This window comes from Pinus tabuliformis, chromosome 6 (genome assembly GCF_031772625.1).
Source record: "Pinus tabuliformis cultivar Carrire ecotype Pingquan chromosome 6, CPIR1, whole genome shotgun sequence".
Taxonomy (NCBI): Eukaryota; Viridiplantae; Streptophyta; class Pinopsida; order Pinales; family Pinaceae; genus Pinus; species Pinus tabuliformis.
The window spans coordinates 357536158-357555093 of NC_142292.1; the positions used below are offsets into that span (position 1 = coordinate 357536158).

Consider the following 18936-nt stretch of genomic DNA (forward strand, 5'->3'; position numbering starts at 1 on the left):
GACCTTCAACATCGGGCATAGTCTCATCTGTCGGATGTTCATCCTCTTTGAGGAAGAGGGATCACCAAGAGATGGATCAGTGGGATCCATCGGACCTTCAACATCTGGCGTAGTCTCATTTGTCGGATGTTCATTTTGTTTTTCCGCAGCATCATCATTATCCTTCTTTGGGATAGGGAGATCTCTGGCTTTCCCAAGGGCAGTATCTTCATCGAAGGTTACATCATGGCTTACTTCCAAATCCCTTTGACCAGGCACATAGATTCTATATGCCTTTGAATTTTCATTGCAGCCAACAAATATACCTTTCTTCTCAGCTGCTTCCAACTTGTTTCTTTTCTCTTTAGGCACATGAAAATAGATGGGAACCAAATATTCTAAAATGAAAAGCATCAGGTTTCTTACCAGTGAAAACTTTCTTGGGTGTCTTGAAATCCAATGCTTGATGTGGGCTCTTATTTTGAACATACATAAGTTTTGGCAGGTTCTCCCCATAAGAACTTCTATATGCCTTGATCATGGAGCATGGAATGAGTGGTTTCCATGATTGTTTGATTCTTCCTTTCAACAACTCCATTTTGAGAGTGTATGGAACGGTTCTCCCTCTTAATGCCAACCTCTCTGCAAAAATCATTGAATTCATTTTATTCATATTTGGTTCCATTGTCAGTCCTCAATATCTTGATTTTCTTCTTGGTTTGGTTCTTCACCAATTCAGAACAAAACCATTTGACCACTTCATCCTTCTTCTTTAAGAAATATATCCATGTTTTGCGTGAGAAGTCATCCACAAAGATTGCATAGTATAAGTATCCTCCACATGATGTCACGAGCAACATACCAGATAGGTCGAAATGGACCAATTGAAGAACATCGGTAGTTTGGCTTTCATTAGAAGGGAATGGCCCCCTTGTAAGTTTCCCAACTGCACAACCCTGACAAACTCCTTCATGATTCATGTTGAACTCATGCATACTTGTGACCGTTTTCCTTCTAGATTCAGGTAAGGCTTTGTAATGAAGGTGGGCAAATCTCTGGTGCCATAATTTAGATTGAAGAGAAGTGTCGCAAGTGAAGGGCCCAAAAGGAGTTTTTCCAATTTGATATAGACCATCAACCCTAATTCCAAGGGTGAATGCATCTTTAGGGTTTCTTCAGTGTTCCACGGGGACGCGTCCCCCAGGGTGGGGTGCGCGCACCCCTCGCACCCCACGCACCCGGGACGGGGAGACTCTCGGGGGTGCGTTTCCCCACGTCCCCCTTTTGGGGAGACTCGGGGAGACGCAAGGGGGTGCGTTTCCCCAATGTGGGAGACTTGACTCCCCGAAAGGGGTACTTCTGGGCGTCCCCCCCAAAAATGGGGTTCTTCTGGGCGTCCCCCCGAAAATGGGGTTCTTCTAGGCGTCCCCCCTTCATTTTTGTCTAATTACCCTTTATAAACCAAAAAAAAATAAAAAAAAAATTGAAAATTAATTTATTAAAAAAACATAAAAAATAAAAATAAACTAAATTAACAATTACAAATAAAAAATTACATGAACAAGTTAGGGTTAACTCCACTTTTCAAGTTTTCATTCTGCCGCCATTCATTATGCTCTTACCTCAACGCATTTTTTTCTTCCATCTGCTCTCACTGCGCCCACGAGAGCTTCAGCGCATCTCACTCTTCTCCACGCAGCGGCTTGCTGTTAGCACTTAGCAGTGGTTGCAAACTTGCAGTGGCATCCTCCCTCTTGCTCCACGCAGGCGGCAGCATATCAACGATTCAGCGTAATCTTGAATATATTGAAGCTGGGCCTCTTCATTTGACTACCGAATAAGTTAGCAGTCGTTGCAAACTTGCAGTGGCATCCTCCCTCTTGCTCCACGCAGGCGGCAGCATATCAACGATTCAGCGTAATCTTGAATATATTGAAGCTGGGCCTCTTCATTTGACTACCGAATTCAAACAAGAAAAACTCGTTTCTGAGGTGATTTTGTGAAGTAATTTCGTGGATTTTTTGCTATCTCTGAGGTGGTTTCGTTGGGCTTCTCTGGTCACAAGTCTTGCGCTTTTCTGGTCATAATCTCTGGTTTGTTTTTTGGAATGATGTAAATTATAGAATGATGATTGATGAATGATGAATGATATGGATCAATGTACATTGTATTTGAATATTTGAATTTCATATTGAATTTTATTATTGAATCTTATGGTATTGAATCTTGATGAATTAGCATTATTGAACAATGAATATGAACATGAAAATTTCAAAATTATACACATATATATAAATTTATAATATATATAATTAAAAATTATATTATATATACCTCGACGTCTCCCCGTCTCCCCTAAATTTCCCTAAAATTTCAGGGTTCTCCCACACGTCCCCTTTGTGCGCCTCCCCGTCCCGTAGACTTGGTGGAACATTGTTTCTTTGCCAATTACGTACCTTTCCATCAATGAATGCTACCTTGAAGCCTTTATATTCCATCGGAGAAATAGACACCAGGTTCTTCTTCAAATCAAGCACATACAACACTTCTTGTAGATGAATGGTTTGACCTTGATTTAAGTGAAGAGTGACAATACCTATCCCTTTCATGGGGTAGGTGGCATTGTCTCCAAGTATGATCTCCAAATTAGTCTTCTTTTCAACCAAATTTGAGAGGGCCTCCTTGTACCTAGTGAAGTGCCTTTGAGGCTCCACTATCAATCACCCAATGATCCAATGTGTCCAGAGGAGAGGCAGTAGATAGTGCTAAAATAAGATAAATTTCATTTTGTTTTTCTAGAACATTACTTTCCTCATACCTAAAGTTTCTCGTTCTTTTGGGAGGTCAACCATTTCCATATCGAGTAGCGGGAGCATTCTTGTTTCGGAGTTTCCTTTATTGTTGAACCTGTTGTTCTTTGATTGCCATGGCCTTTGAAATTGTTGTGGCTGTTGTTGTCATCATACTTTGGAGAATTTTTTTTGTGAGGACACTCTCTAGCACAGTGGCCAAACCTGTTGCAATTGTAGCACCTTCCTTTTCTTCCTTCTTTGAATATTTGCCTGAATCCTTGACCCTGTCTCTTTGGACCAACATTGTTTTTCCTCTTTGCATGAGCAGGGAAAGCAGTTGGTTCATTTCCATTTGAGGGCTTGTCTCTCTCCATTATCCTTGTTTCCTCTTGAGTGCTTCTAGCCAATAACTCTTAGAAACCTTATCTCCTCTCATTGTTGAGAATGGTGGTGACAAATACCTCCCATGGTCTTGGAAAACCTCCAAGAGCTTTGAGCAAGAGCTCCTTGTCGCAAATAACTTCTCCAATAGATAGCAAGTCATTCTCGATTTGAGTTATTATCATAAAGTAGGGTTGGATAGACTCCACTTTATCCATCTTGATGTCCTTGCAACTTGTTCTTGAGAAAGAGGATTTGATTTGCATTGTTCACTTTGAACATCCCAACAAGCTTTCATACATCTCTTTAGATGTTCCCAAATAAAAAATGTAGGCAACCAAATGCTTTTGAATGGAGTCTTCATAATTTTCATAGCTTTGGCCTCAACTTTCTTATGCTACATCTTTGTTGCAGCAGGTGCATTTGAAGGATGCTCCATCACATTTCCCTGCACATAGTCCATTGCATCATGCTCTTCCAAAGTCAAGTCCAAAGTCATCTTCCATGCATGATAGTCAGATTTGTCATTGAGCTTGTCCTCGGTCTTGAAGTAAGAGGTAGAAGCCATGGGGACCTATCCAATAGATCTCTCTTAGTTATTGCGTTTCTCTCTCTTGCTTGGGCTTTGTCTTCAGCTGAGCTTTGATTCCATGCTAATTTTAGTTAACAATGGTATGTTCTATGCTTAACATAATTACTCCAATGTACTTTAGCAACACAATTTCCAATTTCCAATTTAGTTTCCAGTAATAATCCCTGTAACCATTAATCACAGTGACAGTGAAAGTAGATAGAACATGAAACAAAATGCAGAAGACAAGCCAAGACAAGAGAACACCAGATTTGGCGGATGCCAGGGAAAAAAGCCCCAATGTGGGGAAACCCTTTGATCAGTTCTTCTTATTATTATATCAAATGTTCAATAGAGAGATGGTACAAAAAGTCAAAGTTAACTTGCCAAATCAAAGTCAAAAAACGCTGTCAAATTCAGCCCTACCCAAAAGGTCAATGGGTCAATGGTTGTCAAATCAACAACAAAATATCTCCTTTGAAGCTCGGTCAAATCTAGTCAAACTCGCCCTGAATAGGAGATCAAAATCAACCCAAAATAGTGAATGAATCAATAGTCAAACTTGGTCAAGATGTAGTCAAATTTGCAGTCAAACAAACCTATGGTCAACACATGTCAAACCAGTGATGCGAAAGTTGCGATTTTATCGTATTATTGCGGTTTTTAAAAAACAACGATATAATTGCCCGATTTCTATGCGTACTTTTTTTTATTCGCTATTTTTTTTCGGGAAAAATCGTGATAATTTAAAAAAATTGCGATAATTTCGTTTTTATTGTGATTCGATATCGTTTTTATCGTCGGGTCGACGAACAATGGGTTATAAACACCACAAAAATTGATTTTTTTTATTCATTTCTACAGATAGTGGCAGTGGTGGATTGGGAGTGACCTAGGAGAAAAACCTTGGTCGATTGGGCGCTGATTGGAGGAGAAAACAACTCAAAACCCTGGTGGATTAAGCGCTGAGGAGGAGAGGATCAATTTTCTTTGACAAACCGGTATGGGCACCAAATTTATGTGTTTTGTTTTGTTTTGTTTTTGGTTGGGTTTAGATAACCCATTGGTTTATTAAATATTTGAGTTGATTTGATGGTGTTTTTGTTTGTTAAATTGTGAAAAATTCAATGTGTTTTGTCGTGTTACTCATGTATGTAATTTTTTTTTTTTTAATTTTTTAACTTGCAATCTCTATTTTGCTATAGGTTCACCATTCAAGTTCAGAGTTCAAAGTTCAAACTTCATCTTACAAATTTAAAACTCAAAAGTCAAGAGTTCAACCAAGTTATAAACATGTCAAGGAAATTGGACCTTTTGTGAGAATTTGATGAATCTGATGGAGGGTTTGATAGAATAAACTTGAGTTGCAAATTGTGTAGGCATCATATGTCAGGGGGGGTTTATAGATTGAAGTATTACCTTGTACAAATCCCTGGATTTGATGTCGGGCCTTTCTCAAATACAAATCCGGAAATCAACGAAAGAGCCATGAGATCATTGGAAAATTTAGAACACAATAGAGAGGCCAAAGCAGAAATGAAGAAACAACTAGCAAAGAGGGTGTTAGGCTCAGGTGAACAAGGAAGTGACACTGGTTCTACTTCAGCATCAATATCTACAACTAACCCGGTAGTTGTCTCATCATTTTTTGTTCTTAGAACCACGCTTGGTTTACAACCATCTATCATTTCAATGTTTAAAAAAACTGAGAAAAAACAAGCTGACAAGTTGTTGGTCAAATTTTTCCTTTGGAGTGATATTCCTTTCAGCGTTGCAAGGAATAATCCATTTTTTCAGCCTGCTGTTGATGCTATTGCAACTGTTGGCTCAGGGTACAAAATCCCTTTTTATGATGAATTTAGAGGCCAGATTCTTCAAAATAAAAAGGTTGACTGCACCAAAAGATTGGAGGAGTTTAGGGCATCATGGGCACAAACAAGATGCATTGTGATGTTAGAGGGTTGGATCGACCAAAAGGGGAGAACCCTTATAAACTTCTTGGTTAGTTGTCGCAAGGGGACAATGTTTATGAAATCTATTGATGCATCTTCACATATCAAAGATGCAAAAACTTTATGTGATTTGCTGGATGTATTTATTTTGGAGGTGCGTGCAGAACATGTTGTCCAAGTCATAACGGACGATGCTGCAAATTATGTTGCTGCTGGCAGGATGCTTATGGAGGGACATCCTACTTTATTTTGGACACCTTGTGCTGCATATTGTATTGATTTGATGTTGGAGGGCATAGGGAAAATTTCTTTTGTCAAAGATATTGTTGAGTCATCAAAAAGCATGACAAAATTTATATATAATCATACATCTGTGCTTAGCTTGATGAGAAAATTCACCAACAACAAAGAGTTGGTGCGCCCCGCCATTACACGGTTTGCCACCAGTGTCATATCTCTTCAATCCCTCTTGAATTCTCCGTGGGATGTGAAGAGAATGTTTCTTTCAGAGGAGTGGCGTACTTTGACAATAAGCCACAAACCAGAGGGAGAGACCATATGCAGATTAGTTTCATACCAGGAAGACTTTTGGGCGGGAGTGTAGGAGGTGTGAACCGTTATTGAACCTTTGGTAAAGGTTCTTTGTTAAAATTGGCAACTAGAGCCAAACTTCATGTGGGTCACCTTATTCATGGATGATAATATTTTTGCTAGATTCCTCTCGTCGAGAGGTGTAGGATTGATCTAAAGATCATCCGATTCCCATAAATATTTATGGAGATATGAATTTATTTTGATTATGGACTAATTGTCAAAGTTGGCCAGCAACTTATGTAGGCTCAGAAGTCCAACAGTCGCATCTATTCAACCCCAACGTTTTGCATATAAATACAAGGAGTATTTTCCTCATTTGCACACTTCACTCTCATCACATCTCTCTCTCTCTCTCTCTCCTGCCCAGAAAAGAGTCTCTTTTCTCTCTTGTGCAGAAAAGACTCTTCTCTTACACGTGTGAAAGGAAGGACGCAGATTTTAGGGCTGCAACTGCAGATTGGAAGTTTGACCAGCGTTGACCATCATTCTCTCTCTCTCGACTGCACAGTAGGTGAACCTGACTCTCCTTGGAAGGCTGCATTTTTTGGTGAAGGAATCAAGGAGATCCGACCACCGGTTTGACAAATATCGATTGCCCTAGTTTAGGGCTGATTTAGGGTTTCCTGCTGCTGATGTAAATCAGATTTTTGTACTATTTCTCTCTGCTGAATTATTGAAGATAAAAGAAGATTTGATCAAAGGGTTCCCCATATTGGGGTTTGTCCCTAGCTAGCCGCCACATCTTGTGTCTTTTGTCTTGGCTTTTTTTTTGTCGATCGTTTACTGTTCTATCTGCGCTTTACTTAATGTACATGTGATTGCTAATTTGTGGATAATACTAAGAAAAATAAGTAAATTGCTCTAAGCATAGAACATACCATAAATTAACATGGTATCAGAGCTGAGGTGAAGACAAAGCTTGAGCAAGAGCAATCATTGAAGAGAAGATTGGCAAGGCTCCTAAAAAAACTATGGGGTCCTCAACACTCTTCCCCGCTGAAGACAAGCTTCGTGAGAAGTTTGACTATCACGGATGGAAGATGTCTTTTGATCTGACTTTAGAAGATTAGAGAGTGTTGGACCATGTGAGAGGCAATATTGTTGAGCCTCCATCAAATGCACCTGCTGCTGCCAGGAACAAATGGAAATCCGGAGAAGTCAAAGCAAAGAAGATCATCCGAGACTCTATCGACAAGCGCTTGGTGGCCTATGTTTCTGAGTAAACACCTCCAAGGAAATCTACGATAGACTGGTGAGTTTATTTAAAGTTAATGATGCAAATCAAGATTGTTTCTTAAAAATAAGCTGAAGGAAATTAAGAAGGGCAAAGATGAAAATATGCAACCATATTTCTTAAGAATCAAAGAGATCAAGAACGATCTCGTATCTATTGGGGAAGTAATTCTTGACATGGAAATGGCACTCACAACTCTTGGAGGACTACCATCTGAATGGTATATATTCAGGGCTACTCTCCTCAACAATAATGTAATTCCTGGATTTGAGAAATTAATGGCTAGATGCATTCAAGAAGAAGCAAGAATGGAAGAATAGGAAATGCCCACACTTAAAGGTCATCACGTTGCCTTTTCTTCTCATGCTAAAAGAAGAAACCATTCGAAAACGAAGAATGGACCAAAGGGTAGAAAAGGACAATGTTATCATTGCATTAAACCAGGTCATTATGCAAGGGAGTGTCCTGATAAAAGGAACTCACACCGGGATGATGATCAAAATCTCTCTCAAGGCAATCAAAGAAATGGCAGGTCAAATGGCCGAGGTAAAAGAAGTGTTGGAAATCAAGGAAGAGGACAACCATTTAAGAAGGCAAGAAATTCCAGGTATGAATCTAACACTGTTGACAATAAGCAGGATGAATATTATCTACGAGCCACTCTATCTACCTTTGCTCCTCCGGACTCGCTAGGAAATTGGCTTATTGATAGTGGTGCCTCAAGGCACTTCACTGGTTACAAAGAAGTTCTCCATAATCTGATGGAGAAAGAAACCAACCTGGAAATTGTCCTTGGAGATAATATGAAATATCCCGTGAAAGGTGTAGGTAGTGTCTCTCTTAAATTGAATCAAGGTAATACAATCCACCTACAGGATGTATGTATTATATGTACCTGATCTCAAAAAGAACTTGGTGTCCATTTCGGCAATGGAAGACAAAGGCTACAAGGTGGCTTTTAGCGATGGCAAGGTACGTGCCTTGAAAAACAATATTAAATATGCCTTCACTCTTGGGTTTCGAGTTGATTCATTATATCAGGTCGGAGGACGTCCGCTAGGTGTCATGTCTTGTGACACATCTCTTCAGTCCGAACTATGGCATCGGAGGTTTGCTCACCTTCATTATAAAGCTCTACTTGATGTAAGAAAAATGGTGATCGGGATGCTTGAGTTCAGATCAGAGCAAGAAGGTGTATGTCCTGGATGTGCTGAAGGAAAGCTAAAAAGGGGACCATTCCCTTCGAGCCAAAGCAAGATTTCCGATATATTGCAATTAGTTCACTCAAACATATTTCGTATGATGCTTGTGAACTCCTTGGGAGGATATTCATATTACCTCACTTTTACAGATGACTATTCTCGCAAGACTTGGATATACTTCTTGAAAAAGAAGGTGAAGTGTTCTCCTGGTTTTGACACTTCAAAGCCTTGATCGAGAATCAAACCGAAAAAAATATCAAAGATATTAAGGTTTGATAATGGGACTGAATATGAATCTAATGGGTTTCATGACTTTTGTAAAGAGGTTGGCATTAAGAGGTAGACTACTACACTGTACACTCTTGAATAGAATGGTGTGGCGGAAAGGAAGAACTGTACGATTGTGGAAGCTGTTTGTGCTATGCTCCATGATCAAAGATTTCCGAAGTTTCTATGGGTCAAAGCCACAAATACCGCTGTATATGTACAAAACCGATGCCCCCAACAAACATTGGGTTCCAAGACTCCCGAAGAAATGTTCATCGGTAAGAAACTTTACGTATCTCATTTTAGAATTTTTGGAAGCCCTGTATATTTTCATGTGCCGAAAGAAGAAAGGAACAAATTGAGTGCATCTGGAAAGAAAGGAATCTTCGTGGGCTATAGTGAAAATACTAAGGGCTATAGAATCTATGTAGTTGGTATCTATGTAGTCGGTCAAAGGGAAGTCGTGATTAGTCATGATGTCATCTTTGACGAAGATATGGCTCTCAGCAAGGTGAACAATCTTCCTACTGTGAGGAGCTCTCAAGAAGCTAACACCAGGGAATCGAAAGAAAAAGATGATGAAACAATACCCGATGTGGAAGAACCCATGGACCCTATTCATCCTCCTCCACCTGAGCCTTCCTCTTTTAGGAAGAGGCCTTCATGGCTTAGGGTGACACTTGATGATGCTGAAGGACACACTGTACCCCAAAGAACCTCCCGTGAAAGTAAGAAACCAAACAGGTATTAGGGATACCTGACCATCACGAGCACGATCATTCAAAATGAGCCTTCATCATTCTCAGATGTCGTCAAGCATCAAGTATGGAAGGATGCTATGACAAAAGAATATGAGTCTATTATGAAGAATGATGTTTGGGAAGTAGTTCCCAGACCCCTGGACAAGATAATTGTCACTCTAAATGGCTTTACAAGATAAAGCATGCAACTGATGGAAGTATTGAAAAGTATAAGGCTCGTTTTGTTGCTCGTGGCTTCTCCTAGAAGGAAGGTATAGACTATGATGAGATATTTGCACTCGTTGCTAGATCTACCACTATCTGCCCAATCATAGCCCTTGCGGCTTCACAAGGATGGAAACTCATCAGATGGATGTTAAGACCGCGTTCTTGCATGGTTCAATCAAAGAAGAGGTCTACGTGGAGCAACCCGAAGGATTTGAGATTTATGATAGAAAATCTCATGTGTGCAGGTTGAAGAAGGCCCTTTGTGGGCTGAAACAAGCACCCTGAGCATGGTATGAGAAGATCAATAGCTACTTGATGAAGCTAGGATTCACTAGGAGTGAAGCCGATCCCAACCTTTACTTCAAGGTTGAAGATGACAAACCTCTCATATTGGTGCTGTATGTTGATGACCTCTTTCTAACGGGTGCATACCCTCTCATTCACAAATGTAAGAGGGAGTCGGCTTCTGAATTTGAAATGAAGGACCTAGGACTGATGCACTATTTCCTAGGACTCGAAGTTTGGCAGAAGCTAGGGGAAATTTTCCTATCTCAAGGAAAATATGTGGTCAAGATTTTGGAAAGACTCGATATGGTGGATTACAAGCCCGTAACTACCCCGATGGAGCTTGAATTCAAAAAGATAAGCGGTAGTGCTGTTGGTTCTGTTTTATGAAATGCCACTGAGTATAGTCAACTCGTCGAAGCATTAATGTTCTTAGTGAACTTCCGTCCAGACATATGCTTTGTAGTCAACACATTGAGTCCACATATGGTTGAACGTCACCGCATACATTGGATTGTTGCCAAGAATCTGTTGAGATATCTTCGTGGCACAATTATTTATGGGTTAAGATACATTGCCGGAGATGTGAGACTACTTGGATATACTGACGCTGATTGGGCAGGCAGTGTGGTGGACCATAAGAGCACTTCCGAGTGCTGTTTTTCCTTGGAATCTGCTTCAATATCTTGGATGAGTAGGAAGCAGAAGTCTGTGGCTTTGAGCACTGCTAAGGCAGAGTATATTGCTGCTAGCATGGCCTCTTGTGAGGCAGTTTGGTTGCCAAATCTCTTCAGTGAGCTATTTGGATTTACATTGGATACCACCGTGATTCTATGTGACAACCAGAGCGGGATTGGTTTATCAGAAAATCCCGTATTTCATTATCGCTCCAAGCATATTGATATCAGGTACCACTATATTTGAGATATGGTGCAGCGAGGAGCAATAAGGCTCCAACATATCGGTATAGATGAACAGGTTGTCGACATTTTGACAAAGCCCTAGGAAAGGTCAAATTCCTGACTTTCCGAGAACGATTTGGTGTCATTTAGAGACCCTATGACGAGGGTCAAGTATGATGTACTGAGCTCTGGGAGCTCCAGGGCGGTGCGAGGTACTTCTTGGGATGACACATGAACAAAGGGTGACTCACCATCCCCTGTTGATGCACTCGGTACAGGTTAAAAAGGTTCAACCTTTCCTTGTGACAGCCCCTGGCGACGATGGAACAGGATGATTAGTTCTCCTGTGGGCCTGGATGATGTGTTCTCAATGGAGATTGAGGACAGGATGATTCGCTCTCCTGTGGACAAGTTCGCTCTCTTGTGGGACAGGATGATTCGTTCTCCTGTGGACAGGATGATTAGTTCTCCTGTCGAGGCATCCTACCCATGCAGTCTGGGACTCATGGGAAGTACCTCTCATTTGATCAATGAGCAGGGAAATGAGGATAGGGACCATAGTAGTACTGATGGACGCATCGTTGTATCTACCGTACTGCCTATGCTAGGATGACCTTCATTGATCTGGGATCAATGATATTGGTCTGGGACCAGTGAGAGTCGTACACACTCTGAGATTGACTTCGGTCAGTGGAGGATGGTATGATACATCCTCGATCATTTCTTCTTCTTCACAATTCGAGCAAAGTAGAGCAGAACCAAGCAGTGCAAAGCAGAGCAGAGCAAGAAGGGTCAGGCCATATAGGACAGTGCATTTGATGACGGTCCGACAGATTGCAGATGAAGTTTTCCCTAGTTGAGAGGGAGTGTTAAAGTTGGCAACTAGGGCCAAACTTCATGTGGGTCACCTTATTCATGGATGATAATATTTTTACTAATTCCTCTCATCGAGAGGTGTAGGATTGATCTAAAGATCATCTGATTCCGATAAGTATTTATGGAGATATGAATTTATTTTGATTATGGACTAATTGTCAAAGTTGGCCAGCAACTTATGTAGGGTCAGAAGCCCAACAATCGCATCTATTCAACCCCAACGTTTTGCATATAAATACAAGGAGTATTCTCCTTATTTGCACACTTCACTCTCATCACATCTCTCTCTCTCTCTCCTGCGCCGAGAAGAGTCCCTTTTCTCTCTTACGCAGAAAAGACTTTTCTCTCACACGTGTGAAAGGAATGACACAGATTTTAGGGCTGCAACTGCAGATCGGAAGTTTGACCAACGTTGACCATCATTCTCTCTCTCTGGACTGCGCAGTGGGTGAACCTAACTCTCCTTGGAAGGTTGCATTTTCTGGTGAAGGAATCAAGGAGATCCGACTACCGGTTTGACAGATATCGACTGCCCTAGTTTAGGGCTGATCTAGGGTTTGTTGCTGCTGATGTAAATCAGATTTTTGTACTCTCTCTTTGCTGAATTATTGAAGATAAAATAAGATTTGATCAAAGGGTTTCCCCATATTAGGGTTTGTCCCTGGCTAGCCGCCACATCTTGTGTCTCTTGTTTTGGCTTGTTTTCTGTCGATCGTTTAATGTTCTATCTGCACTCTACTTAATGTACATGTGATTGCTAATCTATGGATAATAATAAGAAAAATAAGTAAACTGCTCTAAGCATAGAACATACCATAAATTTACATTCTTTGATTAGTTGATGGTGAGAATTCCGCAATGGGCTATTGGTATGAGGCCATGGACAGGGCCAAAGAATCCATTTGGGCCTACTATGATGATAAGGGAGATGAGCGGTTTTAGAGACAACTCCTCTTATGGGAAGTGATTGATGAACGATGGAACAACACACTCCATTGTCCCATTCATGCTGCATGGATCCACCTGAACCCCATATTTTCTTACCCACGTGGGTTCGTATTTGATGCTGAGATCATGGATGGATTCTTAACATGTGTTCAGAGGATGGTGCGATCTCCAGCAGAACGTACATGAATCTTTAAAGAAATTGAGACATATAGGATGGCAGGTGGCACATTTGGCTTTGACATGGCTGTGACTGATAGGACGACTAAAATGCCAGGTATTTTTTAGTTTGTTTCAAATTTCATTGTCTCTTCAAGTACATAACTTCATACTTTGCTTTAACTTTCAAATTTCATTTTTTATTTTTTATTTTTTATTTTTTTATTTTTCTGATGTTTATTTAAAATTTTATTTGTAATTTTGTTGTAGATGCATGGTGGAGAATGTATGGTGCCAGGGTACCCCTTTTGCAAAAGATTGCCATTCGAATCCTCAGCTGAACATGTAGCTCCGCAGGATGCGAGCACAACAAGAGTGTATTTGAAAAAATACACAACAAGAAGCGCAACAAGTTAAACTTAAAACTTAAAATACTGCAAATTTTCAAATAATTTTTTGAATTCATTAAACAATATTTTTTTTTATAATTATTGTTTCATGATCTTTGTACCGGTTGGAGTCCCAACGACTTAATGACATTGTCTACGTCTACTACAATCTTCGATTGTGGGTGAGGAAACTTGAGAGGATACCTGATATGGAGGCCATCTCATTGGATGGGATTGACACCACTGTTGCATGGAGGGTTGAGGCCGAGAGGCCTCTCATGGAGTCTGCCAATGATTGGTAGAGCAGGAGGTAGTGGAGGAGGAGGAGGAGGTGACACCACCTACCCGGGCTACCCCTGCTACTGTAAAGGACGTGGTCTACCTCTTATAGCTCCTAGTTCTTTAGCTTCTAGAGCACAACAGAGTCCACTGCCAACTCCACCGACATCTACATCTAGAGGGAAAGGGAAAGCTATTGCATTTTCTCGTAAGAGGAAATTAGTAGTATTAGACTTTAGTTATTTGGTTCATTTCATTGTATATGACATTATGACTGGTGATATGAGATACATTATTATTTTTTTTGTTGATATTTTGAGGATGAGTTGGGACTCAGGAGTCATGACTTACTATTCAGGGCATGATTCACTGTTATGTGTGATGTAGCACTAGAAATGATATTACACATCTTATATATTAGTTCTTTTATCATATTTATGTGTCAATATATTTATTTTATGTTGTAGATGCTTTAGATGTTAAAAAAATTGAAAAAAAATGAATATTTTTGTATTTTACATTTCTTTTTTCAATTATTTCTTGATTTTTACGATTTTTTTCCGATTTTTCCCCTCGCCGATAATATCCTGATAACGATAACTGCAACATTGTGTCAAACAACCCAAAATTTCTCGGTTTCTGTGCCAAACAATATGGTCTGCTAAAAACGATTTTTTCCCACAAAAATCATAGTCAAAGGATGAGTCAAAGTACCTGGTCAACATTGGTCAAACCTTGCAACAACTTTGAAATTTCGGCCCTATAATCAGAAAACTTGTCCTCCTTGCCACGTGTGAGAAAGTAGAGCTGCCCATTAGTTGTACGAACCATTGAGAGAAGGAGAGAAAATAATGTGTGAGTGATGATGATGCCAAATGAGGTGAGAAGTCACTTGTATTTATACAAGTCGTTGAGGGTGAAGTGACACGTCTCTTGGGCTTCAGGAGCCTACATGATGCTGTGGCCAACCTTGACAATTTACACGTGTGGGCATAAATTCAAAAACACATTTATGCTTGTCCAAATTTGGTGATCTTTAGATCAATTTTGGTCCTCTCGTAAAGAGGAATTTAATGCAATCATTATCTCCATCAAATGAGTTGTCTAAAGTGGAATTTGGCCCTAGTTGCCAATTTTAACAGAACTTGTAACTGGCCCCTTGTTTTGTAGTCAAAATGATGAAGACTCCACTTAATTGATGCTCCAATTCTATGCATGCCATCTTGATGATTATTTCAGTAAACTGGAAATAAACTCAACCTAACTGAAATCTAACTCATGAGCTCGCACTCACACTGAGAGAAGGACAAATTGAGGTCTTCAATGGTTAAGGCACAACCCAAAAGACCTTTACTCGCTACATTTCAACACTCTATTATGAATTAAAAAATATAAAATAATAATAATAATAATAATAATAATAATCATAAATAATGATTAAATTAAACAATAATTAGTTATTGAAGAGGCTTGTCTCTAAGGACATGACCATTCACGAAGGGGCACTTGCCTAGGTATATGAGCAAACCCTCATTTGTAAACATATCTCATATCAAATATTTTATTACACTATTCAATATAAATATTCTTATCCTCGATGGATGTCTTTAGTTTCCAATTATTTTGGATTACTTAACCAATATACATATTCTATTTGTTACATTGGTATTAGAGTGTAAACAAAGTTGTTCGTTACATTGATATCAAAACCTTGTTCTCCGATTCCGGTCTTTGGCCATCAACTCTTCGTCAACTTTGATGTTGTTGCGATTAAAGTGTTTTGCTACATAGTTTTTGGAGTTTCTCCATTTTTCCAGTGTTGTCATTCAAGCCTTTGGCTATATATATATATATAGAGAGAGAGAGAGAAAAAAATTGGAAAAAAAGAGAATATATTAAAAAAATAAATAAATAAATAAATAAATATATATATATATATATATATATAACAAAAACATAAAGACAATTCGACTGCCAAAGCCTCTGGCCAGTTGCTATATGCTGCCACAGCCTGCCGCCGCTGCCTCCGATCAGCCATAAACAATTGCCTCGACCTAAGTCGCCACCACTACTCGATTCTCTTGCAGCCTCCACCATAGTTGTAGTTGACGTCAACTATTCTGCGATATCCCCAATCTGCTGCCATCTCCCATGCCAACTCTGTTTGCGAGCTGCCACACACAATGTGATTGACGACAACCACTGTTGGCCATCAGCCAGTCGCCTACCCCTCCACAGTGTTGACTTGTCGTCTGCATCAACCTTAAACCGATGCGCCACCAATTGACTTGCCAATAACCTGTCCCATGACGTCCCCTGAAACAGGGAAATAATTGTTCCAGTGGTGTCTATTAGATTCACTGCCTAAACAAATCAATCCACTGATCCATTCAAGCCGCCACTATTGGCATAAGATTTGTGTGATGTGAAAAGGTGTCAATTAAACAATTGAAGGGACGTGACTCACCATATTATTAATTGACACGACAGGACTAATTCAAATTATAATAAAGATTATCATATATATCCTATAGTCAATTGAGAAAATATTTAAATACTCTATATTAGAGTATAAAGAGATTATAAAAGTGAAACAATTGAAGGGACATGACTCACCATATTATTAATTGACATGAGAGGACTAATTCAAATTATAAACAAGTCGAGCTGCGAAGCAGCAAGTCCCTGCAAATGTACTTGAAGTGAACTCTACTTATGCCATGTTGACATGATCATTAGTGTCAGTATCACTTGGTGCATGCCGAGGGCAGCTTAAATACAGTTACAACATTTGACCTTCATGACTGTCTTAGGTGCTTCTCTACATAGTTTAATAAAAGGTTCATTTCTAAGGTTGCAGGGAATTACATTATCAAGACAACATGCCAACGCATATATTAAGAACAAAGGCAGCTGCAGAATAGAAATGATTAGGAGCCCTTCGGGCATAAACAGGAATAGTGAAAAACTCCAAGAACATAAATCGCCACTTGCAGAATTTTCAAGTACAACCCAGTAACAAGAGCTCCAGATTATACAATTGTATCCAAATAACATACATAGTTCATAACATGTTGAAAATGCTGCAATAAGTCAAGTCTGCCAAAGTAATATTTCAAATCATAAACAAAAAACAAATTTTATAATCATAAAAGTTCACAGCTAGTTAGAACCACTCATAATTTTTTCAAATCGCAACTACTGTAAGTTTCTGCAATAAATGTCTTGACTAGTGCTATCTCTGCCATGGTCCTTGACAAAGTGCTTATGAATTTCTCAATGAGCACTCTGCAAGTTTGCAAAACTGATATCTGGAAATTTGGAATATTTGTATGGATTATTCATGGGAGGAACTTGCTCACACTGCAAATGAGCAAGCACTCAATTTCATTGATGCCTTTAAATCATATAATTATGATAAAGAGCAAACATACAAACAACGAAGACAATTGCAGAATAGAAATGATTAGGAGCCCAATGGATGTCAACAAACAATGAAGAGAGCTGCAGAATAGAAATGATTAGGAGCCCAATGGCCTGTTTAAGAACATAAATCATTATTTGCGAACAACCAAAAGCTGCAGTAAAAAAAACCTCAGAGATCAACATATAGTATTGCTTAAAGATAAAATTAAAAATAAACATGAACCTATCAAAATTACAATTCTATTCTAATATCTTGAAATTAATGTACACCGTTCATAACATGTTGAAAATGCTGCAAATTTGCAAAAGCTTAAAAATCAAAAGAGCAGTGTCATTCTCGAGCAGAAAATATTTAAACAAAAGACATGCCAACTTGAATCTGCCAAGGGATACATCTTTTCTTAACCTCTAAGAAAAGATCTAAACAAAACACTTTTTTAAGCCTCTAAGAGACGTTTGCAGCAGATTTTGGCAATAGGGTACAATATCACAACAACAACATATTACTGCAGCATAGAATTAAACATGGAAATTCAAATTAGTGCAACATTTACAAGATCGACAGAGATTTAATTTCTGAAGCAATTATCTATTTCATGTAACTAGACATATATCCAGTAAGGAGAGCATTTGAGAGAATAAAATTGAGTGTTGCAGAGACGATATTTTGCAAGATTGAAATTCTCGTTGTAACTCATGGTGAAGTTGCCAAAATGCTATTATTCAATGTCTACCTACAAGGAATGCCATAACCTTTTTTAGATTACCTGTCACTTTGGTGGTTTTGTAGTGCAAGATGTAGTCAAAGAATGGACACATGTTGAAGTAGAAATGCAAGCAAGCCATGAGGTTCTTAAGCCCAATGATTTCCTCTACAAATAAGGTGTGGTAGAAGTGTGCATGCCTAGGCTAGCTCTGTTTGGTGTAGTTAGTAGCTCTGTCCCCTGTCTCCGTTTCTTTTGCCTCTACTCCTCTTTAGGATGTTTAGGCAGCAGTTTCCTGCAGTGGGCTCTATCCTTATTTGGGTAAAGAGTCGTACATTTTCTGTTTTATATAGCATTGTTAACAAAAAGCATTGTTTCCTGTGATGGATCATAAAGTGCCTTAATGTATTTTGTAAAGCTTAAAGCGAGTTTCTCCATCATGAAAAAACAACACTCCTTGAAGCTTTACCTTGGATTCAAACTAAAGTTTGTATAATATGAGGATATGCACCAGCTTTATTTGTTCCTGAAAGGCTTTACTAGGTTGCTCCCAGGTCTTGAACCTGAGTTTTCAATGGCTTCTAAGGAATATAAGGACTTGTACCTTATTTAGGAGGAGAACCAACGTAAATGGTACCATGAGAGGTTGGAAATTGAAGTAGAGAAGATTCTCTGCATCAATATATCTTCTGGTAGAGAAATCATCAATACCTTCTTTGAATCTTCAGTTCTACAACTTTGTGACATAAACTTCTTCTTCTATGTCACCAATCTGGGGTATGTGAGGTTGCCCAAGGCTGAGCAGTGTTTCCAGGAACAGGGCAGTGAAGATAAGCATAGGTGAAGAGGACACTAGAAAAAAAGAGCCGAGGATAAACAACATACAATAGCCCAAAACAAAAGAGCATAGATGAGATTATCGGATGTTTGGGAGCAAATGTGTACAAAACACCGAGAATATAACGATACCATTCTTTAGAACACAAACTCTTTGAATTCGATGCCAAAGAGGCTGCCTTAGTTGAATCCAA

At 39.3% G+C, this 18936-nt stretch overlaps 1 protein-coding gene across 2 annotated transcripts in view; it reads left to right on the forward strand.

The window, feature by feature from the left end:
* The window catches only part of LOC149258788 (uncharacterized), a 67361-nt gene that overhangs the window by 40584 nt on the left and 7841 nt on the right, over nucleotides 1-18936 (forward strand). Inside the window, exon 2 of one of the 2 annotated variants that reach the window (XR_016256957.1) lies at nucleotides 4588-4724. The exons of the other annotated variant lie outside the window; for it this stretch is intronic. The gene's annotated coding sequence lies outside the window, so the exon portion shown is untranslated. The remainder of the gene's footprint in view (nucleotides 1-4587; nucleotides 4725-18936) is intronic. 2 annotated transcript variants of the gene reach the window in all.